This window comes from Pteropus alecto, unplaced genomic scaffold (genome assembly GCF_000325575.1).
Source record: "Pteropus alecto unplaced genomic scaffold, ASM32557v1 scaffold7, whole genome shotgun sequence".
Lineage (NCBI taxonomy): Eukaryota > Metazoa > Chordata > Mammalia > Chiroptera > Pteropodidae > Pteropus > Pteropus alecto.
Genome location: NW_006494614.1, coordinates 4,109,182 through 4,118,572, shown reverse-complemented (window position 1 = coordinate 4,118,572; position 9,391 = coordinate 4,109,182).

Genomic DNA, 9,391 nt, shown 5'->3' with positions numbered 1-9,391 from the left:
TTACAATTTTTATTTTAAAACTCAATTGTATCTTAATGGAAGTTACTGATTTACTCCTTAATCTTTGCTGCATTTCCACATGTAATTCCTTAAGCCTTTTAGGTAAATCCTCAATATTAATAGAAATATGATTTTAATCTGGATTACCATGAAAAAATTAGATTTGGCACAGTTTCTTGATAAAATTAGGGAGACGTAAAGTTAGAAAAGACTCAAGCTTTGACTCTCAATCAGGTGCTGTCCCGAATAAATAATTCCTTACTTTATTTAAAATACTACCACTTACTGAAATTAGTTATTTATATATTACATGGTTAGTTACATGTGAATATGTATTATAAAATGAATACAGTAAATTATATAAATAGTACAATAAGACAACTATTTTTTTTTACAGGTGAAAAGAAAAGTTTTATTAGAAGGGAAAGTATACTTCCAGATGTGGAAGGGGGCCTGAGCAAGAGAAGCGTGGCTCAGAAGGCCAAGACAACTATTTTTAAGTATCTTTTTAAAACTGTACAGATAGTGCTTTGACATTCAAGATTAGTTTGCTAGGGCTGCTATAATAAAGTGCCACGAACTGGCTTAAACAATAGAAATTTATTGTCTTAAAGTTCTAGAGGTTAGAGATCTGAGGCCAAGGTGTTGGCAGGGTTATTTCCTTCTGAGGCTGTGGGAGAGAACATGTTCCAGGGCACTCACCTAGTTTCTGGTGGTTTGCTGACAATCTGGTTTCTTGGCCTCTAGAAGTGCCCCATCTCTGCCTTCTTCTTCACATGGCTTTCTCCCTATGTGCATGTCTATGTCTGAATTTCCCCTTTCCATAAGAACACCAATCATGTTAGACGTGGAGCCTATCCTACACTAATATGACTTCATCTTAACTAATTACATCTATAATGATGCCGTTCCCAAATAAAGTCACATTCTGAGATGACTTTCGGGGGAAAGCAATTCAACCTATTACATATTTTTCTAGTTAGGAAATTTTTATTTTTGTTTAACTAAATGCTTTATTTGTTCAAATAAGGTCCCATTTCTTTTCTTCCTTTTGGAGAAAGTTGGCCTCAGTCTGTTCCTTGCCTATGGCAAAGAAGGGAACCCCTCTTTTCACCTCATTTTTAGTCTCCCCCAAGCAGGAACAATGACTAGTATAAACTGATAAACATAGGCCACATTTTTGTGGGTGAGGTTTTTAGGCCCTAAGGGCAGGATCCAAGCCTGGACATTTTTCTTTCTCTTGTATTTCCAACTGCCATCCCAAAAAAACAGACCTGCCAAGGGCCCTGGTCTTCCTCCTGGAGCAGGCAGGTCTGGCCAGCTACTCTGCACACTCAAGTCTAGCTCCTCAGCCAAGAAGCAGCTGGCTAATTGCCCTCCATCATGCATTCATTCACATGACAGTGTAAGTGATGGAATCAAAAGCTCCTTGCAGGCATTGTAGCTTCTGGGCCTGTGCCTCATGCTTACCAGGCATACTGCACTGGAGGTTTTTGTCAGGGTCTCTCCTGACATTAAGGACCCCTGGCCCAAGTGAGTGGACTTTAGAGTGGGTCTTCTTTTAGCTAATGGTGAGGTCTTACACTTCGGGCTTGGAAGTCAAATAAGCAGATTCAGAGAAGGAGACATAGGATGCTACAGTTTAGCCTTAAGTCTGAGCCCTGTCCTTAAACTCACTTTTGCCCCTCCATCGAGGTTCCTTGGGCACTTGATCAAATATTAGGAAAGCTGTTATGTTGTTTCCTTTCAGCTCTTATTTTTCTTATATGTCCCCTGATATAAACAACTTGGAGATATATCGAGTCTATTGGCATCTTCCCATTTTCTTCCCCTATACCTCACTGCTGGGAACAAGTAGAATCATTCTCCATCAAAACTAGCACTACTCTCCAGTGTTCAGCCAAACGTCCTCTACTTACATATTGCTTCCTGCTCTGATCAGCCATTTTTCAAATATCTGACATCTGTTGCTGTCTTTTAATAACTGGTTCTTCTCTGGATATGTGATTCTCTGGGGAACTTTTCACGATTCACTAACTTTAGATTCCCACTTAATGCTCAGCTCTGTCCTTGACACTCTGTGCAGCTTGGGAAAGCCTATAGCTTAGAAAGCGTAAGCTCCTGGCCCAGTCCTCCTCTTCAAGGCAGGTCAGAGGGATGTGGAGCTTTTGCTGTGAACTTCTATACTGGATCCTTTGCCACCAGAAGAAAGGGGTGATGGAGAAGCTGTGCCTGCATCCTACAGAATGACAGTGTCCAGCTTCCAGCACTCGCAGCTTAGCAAGGAGAGAAGCAGGCGAGGCTACCAATAGTACACTCACCGATGCACTTTTTCACACCATCGTTTCGCTTATATCCTAAGGGATGACACCAACTGTTTCCAGCACCTTCCAACAGTATTATACCAATGTTAGTGAAGGTTATGGTATAGTGATGGCTAGTACCAGATTTCCTTTTATATTCTGAAGTTTTTGCAATGCTGTGATAGAAAATCTGATTCTGTTACTTTCCCTCTGATTACAAAAAATTATATTTGTGAGAAGAGTTTTCTTGTGTGTAAATAGATTCCTATCAGCCTCATCTTTCTTTATTCCCGGTGATGATTTGTGGGGGAAAGAGGGAGCAGAAGGGAATTTGTGTGATGTTTGTAAAACCCCTTCATGCATTCTGAAATGACAGCACTAAGTCTTGAGACCCCTGGTTAAAAATCTCTGCCTTATGGTGTTGCTGGCTCTTGTTTTATCAGCTGTTCCTCTTAGAAAGGTGTTCCCAGTCAAGGATACAGATAGGGCTTTCATTCCATGAGGATAACTTCAAGATATAGACATGGTTCATGAAGCCTATATCTCTGCCATGCTGATATACTTGCCTTTCAAGCCAAAGGCAGCATCTCTCCACAAGCTTATACACTCCAAACTGGAGCGGTGTTTCTTATGTCTTCACCTTTTTTCTAGAAGATCTTGGTGTCTTTTGTGAAGAAAAAAAGTCTTGAGGTTTCTGCCCACCAGTTTTGTAGCCTGACCCTTCCTTCCCACTTCTTCAGGGATCTTGAACCTCTCAAGTGCGATCACCCTCTCCCCTGGTTTTCTTCTCATCGGTCTTAACTCTCTTTACCTGTAATAATTCTTCATCAATTGTCTACTCTATAAGCTCTCTCGCTCCAGTTTCTTTCTCATCAGCATATAAATGTGGTCAAGACTCCTCCAATTTGAAAACAAATAAATAAACAGTCTCAACACTGTCTCTGTATCTCTTTTCTTGTCGAAGTCAAATTCCTTAAAAGAGCTGTTTACATTTCTTATTTTCACTTCCATGCCTCTCATTCATGCCTCATCCATGGCCAACACGCTTTCATCTCTACCTCATCAATGAAACTACTGCCAAGCATACCACGAAGCCTGGACTGCTAAACCCAACAAATGCTTTCTCCCCTTGTCTCATTTGACAATGTTGGCCATGCCCTTTTTGAGATGCTCTTTTCTTTCCTTGTGGTGCTCATTTCTCTACCTGCCCCTTAAATATGGATTTCCTCATAAGAGCTTTGTCATAAGCTCTTAGCTCTTCTCACTCTATACTGTCTCCCTGGGTAATATCATCCCATTACTGGCTTCAATTTTCATCTTTGGCTTGATAATTCTCAATTCTGTCACTCTAGCTTCCTTAGGGCTAAACCCAGAGAGCCATTTGCTTCCTAGATACCTTCTCTCCCCTGTCCTACACTTTTCAGATGTGACATTCTGAACCCGAACTCATTATCTTCCCCCACAGATCTACCCTTCCTCCTATGTTCCCCATCTCGGTGACGCACATCATCATCTTTCCAGGAGTCTAAGGCAGAAACCTGGGCAGCATCCTCAAATCTTACCCCGTCAACATCAGCCATGTTCAGTCTCTCTTATCTCCTTCCTGGATCACATCTTCCTCACTGGTTTTCCTCCCTCTGCTTCTAAGCTGATGACTCCTTAAAAATAAGATAACTTGCTCATGACCCTGATTAACAACCAAACACATAAACACTGCTTACCAAATCCTTCACAATAAAGTCTGGGCTTTTCTCCATAGCATCCATATTTCATCACCTGTCACTTGCATCTTTAGTCAAATAATCATCCTCATGTTATGGAACCTATTGTGTCTTTCCTTATGCTGCTCCCTTTACTGGAACTCCCTTCTCTCCAACATGCCTTAAAATGGCTATCTCCTACCCTCTCAGCTCTACCTCTCACTGTAAGGCCTTGAGCAAGTTTGTTTAACTTAGCGCTATTTCAGTTTATTTGTAAAAAGAAGATAATAATATGTACCTTATGAGTGTCAGAAGAACTAAATGAAATAAAATGTGCTTAAGTGCTTAGGACTTGACTGAAATACAGAAGGTACTCAATATTAGCTATCATTAGTATTACTTGTTGGACTCAGTTTATATGTCGCTTCATCCAGGACTTCTTGCTGACCTGAGAAATGTCAGTGAGGTGACCTCCTAAGTACCTCCTTGAACCAGTCACCCTGCATTATAATTTCCTGTTCATTTGTCTGTTCTCTCATTTCCCCACCTCCTACACGTGTACACACACACACACACACAGTTTCCCACCAAGGTAACCACACACATACACACAGTTTCCCACCAAGGTAACTGTGCGGACTATGGGAGCAGCAACCATTGTCTCATTTTACATTTTTTGTTGGCTGAAAGAACATGGATATAACATGATCCAAGTGTGTTATTGCTATCTGCTTCTGCTAATTCTCCACTTCCTTGACGAGCTCTTAAGTGCTGGAGCCCTCATCAAGCATGGGTTTGTGGCTATCCATCTTGTTGCTAAGATTAGGAGGTATTATTAATGAAGTGTGCCCTTCTCGACATGCCTGCCCTGTTTCGGTACATCATAATTTCGATTAGCCTTGGCAATACCCCAGGCAACTAATAAACTGAATCCTGCTTATCCTACTAGAAAGCAGAGTCTAATTAGGCAAAAGTGATCTATTTGGCCTTGGCATCTTTGTCTCAGAGACTCAGACTAATTGCAGTAGATAATGATCTTTGAAATGTAATGTGGGTCCCAGCCTGACTGTTGCTGAGCTCACTTTTAAATTTATGTATACCCAGTGGTATAGAAAATGTATAATACCTGACTCTCCTGGGCGGGGGGCGGGGGGGAAGGAGCCTCTATTTATAGTATTTACTCATTTCCATGGTGTAAATAGTCTTACTTTGGTGATGGCAAATAGTGCAAGCTTGTATACCATAGCACAGTCTGGATGGGTGGGTACTGGGACTATGTGAACTTTATTTTCAACAACATGAATAATTGTTCATCTTAAGAACATAAGAGTTAACTGTTCATGACTGAAAAAAATTCTGAGAGAAAGTGGTGATTTTGAGAACGGTCTGCCTCTCCAGGCTTTCTTTCGGTATATGTGCACTTCAGCATTGAGGGCTCTCATCATGAAGGCCAGGTTCAACACTTTCCCCTAGGGGGAAGGTTGTAGTAGGCAGGATAATGACCCCCAAGAGTGTCCATGTCCTAATCCCTTCAGTTTATGTTACCTTACATGGCAAGAGGAGTTAAGGGTGCAGATGGAATTAAGGGTGCTAATCATCTGACTTTAAAATAGGGAGAGTATGCCAGATTATCCAGGGGGGTCTCAATGTAATCTCACATGTTTTCAAAAGTAGAAGAGAAAGACGGAGAGAGTGAGCCAAAGAGATAGCAGCATGAAACAGATTAGGACTAGATTTGAAGGTAGTGGAAAGGCCCAGAGCAGAGGAATGGGAACCACATCTAGAACCTGGCAGAGAGGCAAGGAAACAGATTCTCTCCTATTGCTTCCAGAAAGGAACTCAGCCCTGCTGACATCTTTAGATTAGCCCAATGAGATACATACTGGACTTCCAACCTACAGAACTGTAATATAATAAATTTGTGTCATTTCAAGCCTCTACATTTGTGTAATTTTTATGCAGCAATAGGATATTAATACAAAAGGGTGTCACTATTAAGTACTACCAAGGTCCCTCTGCACTTGCCAAGGACCCGATTACCTTTGGATCCTTATCCAGTGGGCTCCAAATCCTTGACTCTGCAGCCTTAATTGTGGTTCTACCTGGGGCCCTTTGGTCTTGGCTGTGCTTGATTTTGCTGGTATTAGAAACCTAGCTTTTCCAAATAGACTTATTTGTCTAACTCCCTGCACCAGTGCCCATTTAGCAGGCACTCGGTCCAGTCACCCTGCATCACACCCCTCACGAGGGACAAGTGGGTGAGCTAGGCATAGCCCCAACACTATTCCTCTTCTTTCCATCTCTTCGTCTCCCATTATGTGCTATGTTCCTAGCCCCTCGATCCTGGCAATTACAATGAACCTTCCTTCACAACATTAGAAGGTCGACCCTCCTAAAGAGAAAGAATGAATGTCACCTGTGCCTCCTGACTAAAGTACAAAAGCCCTAGGTTGGCATTCGTAGCTTCCTATAATTTGGCTCCAATCTACTTTACTGAAGGTGTTTCTCAATGTTCCTCTACTAAAGTGTATAATTCAATTACAATGGTGCCTAAATCTGTTTTGCATTTCACTGCTTCTTAACTCATATCCATCCATTCATCTACCCATCCATCACCTAACGCATTTACTGAGTACTTTTCTAATACCTGTGCTGGGCTTGGTAAAAAATATCAAAAAAGTGAGACCAAAAAAATAGGTGAAATAATATCTATGCGATTGAAGAACATTATGCCCCAAAACTTCGGTAAAATATGTCAATGGATGATAGGGATACATACCAGGTACTCTGAGATCTCAGTAGAAGGAATGGCCTAGCATGTCTTTGTGATTCTTCCCTCCACTTAGAAGCAGTTGCACCTTAAAGGAAAGGGCACTGAGGTTGGAAGCTGGAAACCTGGGCTTCATTCCCAAATTCTGCAAGAGAGTTTTTTGTGAATTAGATAAATTTTGAGTATTTATTCATAAAGGAAAAAAATGGGATAGATAATACTCATAGAATTGCGAGTAGTAAGAGCAAGCATTAATAATGCTCTGTAATCTTTAAAGTACTATGTATATATGAGTCCAAGTTTCTTATGAAAGAGATCAAAACATGCCACCCAAAATATGCCGGTATTGACATTTGGATCAGACATTCTTGGTTGTGTGGAGTTGTCCTGTGTATTACAGAATATTCAAGCTGCATCCCTGGGTCTACCCTCTAGATGCCAGTAGCATCCTCTCTCTCCAGTCACAAAAAACAATAATATCTCCAAACATTTTGTCCCCTGGGAGGCAAGATTGTCTTTGCCTAAGAACTGTCCATCTAGAAGAAAGGAGACTTTTTTTTTTAAGGTAAGTAAAAGCAAAAGAACTGATGTCCAAGGCACCAAGGGAAGCAGCACTTAAGCACTTACTGCAACAAAAGGACCGTTTCCTGAGTTACCAAGGATGTGATCGGTGAGTCATTAGAGCTCCTTAGTAAAGTATCTTTAAAACAACTTCAAGTGGGTGAAGCTGGAGAAATATTTTTGTTATTTTTGACAGTTATTATGACCTATTTTACTTTAGGCTGATGTGACCTGGGAAACATTAGTTAAGTTTGAATGAAAGGGTGATTTTAATGAATGAAGTTAACATTTTTTTTTCTTAATGGCATGGTTAAATTCATACATTACTGCCATGGAATTAGAATTTTAGAAGCATCAGGTACATTCATCTACATTATACTACTGTAAAATAGAGATGAACTTTCTGTGAAAATTGATCCCACACAGTTCTAAGATTAGAAAGTAAGATTTTGATGTATCATTAGAAAGTAAGATTTTGATGTATCATTTAAATTCAATTTAAATTCCACGATAGGTAGCCTAGACATGAGAGAACTTTCTAAACAAGGTCTCTGAGATGTCATCTTTACATTTAGCGAGTTATTCATCGCTTTTTAAGAGAATTTTTATCATTGCAAAGAACTTTCATTAATTTGTTATAAAATAATTCGGATTCCACCTGAAATGTGTTTTGAAGCAAGTAATAGCACAGGAGAGGAGATAATAAAAGGAAATAGTAACAAAATTCTTCAGTTAAGTCTCCCTTTAAAAGATGAAGATAATGAATAGCTATTGTTTTTGCCTGTGCAGCATTCCTTGCCCCTTATTAAGGTAAGGGAACTTCGCTATTCCTTTTGGGAACTACTCCCTGCCATTGCATTCCATATGGTTCTGTCGTACCTCCCACCACCTCCTCTTCCAGCAGAGCCATGGGTCAGGACCTAGACTGGGCTAACTGACTCTCCTGGGAATTTGAATCTCAGATAGAGTAATATTATTTGGGTTTCTGACCCTTCTTAAAGCTTAGTTATTCAGGTTCCCCCACCTCACCCCCCTGCCACCAGTCCTTTTATTCTCTGAGCCACCAGTATCCTTCCAATAAAATACATTCTTGCTGAAGTGATCCAGAATCAGTTTCTCCTGCTTAACAGAAGCCAGAGAAATGTGACTATTTTGGAGACTCTGACCCACATATTGTGATGGTTTGTCACTATAGCCAAAGAGACAGGGAGAGGGCCAGGAAAGAGTATGGAATCAGAGCTGAAAGGTAGTTATCTCGGGTCTATGTTGACCATGTGTTAGAAACATAGAATCCATTTACACGTGTTTTCATCTATTTGGTTTTTAGCCTCACACCTACTCCATGCGTACATGCAGGCACACTTATGTCATTGCCAGTGTAGCCTGTTAATTTCATGATTTCCAAAATGTCTAAGTAATTTTTTGTGACTATAAGGCCTACTACTTTCCAGTTAATGTATTATAAAGCCCATTTTTACAGGTCAGTTCTAAAAAGTGATACATTTTATTTATAAATGCATTTTAATATAAATTTTATTCATGTTCATAAAAATTACAAGCACTACAGAAAGATATAAAATGAAAAATGAAAGATCTACACCATCCCCTTTCTCAAAGAGAATACAAGTTTTCATCTAGGTTATTTCTATGTATAACTGATATGCTTTTAGTTGATATGCTTCTGGTGTTTCCTTGGGCCTATTCACCATTCTACCAAGTAGACGTTTTATTAAACTTCCCTCGGAGGAGGAATGACACTAGAGACAACAGCTTAGGAAACAATCAAACGTGACGAGAAGTGACGCTTCCTCTCAAAGAGAATACAAGTTTTCATCTAGGTTATTTCTATGTATAACTGATATGCTTTTAGTTGATATGCTTCTGGTGTTTCCTTGGGCCTATTCACCATTCTACCAAGTAGACGTTTTATTAAACTTCCCTCGGAGGAGGAATGACACTAGAGACAACAGCTTAGGAAACAATCAAACGTGACGAGAAGTGACGCTTCCTAACTGGGGAGACTGGTTAGGCTTCCCTGGGTTGGGATTGGGAAAGAG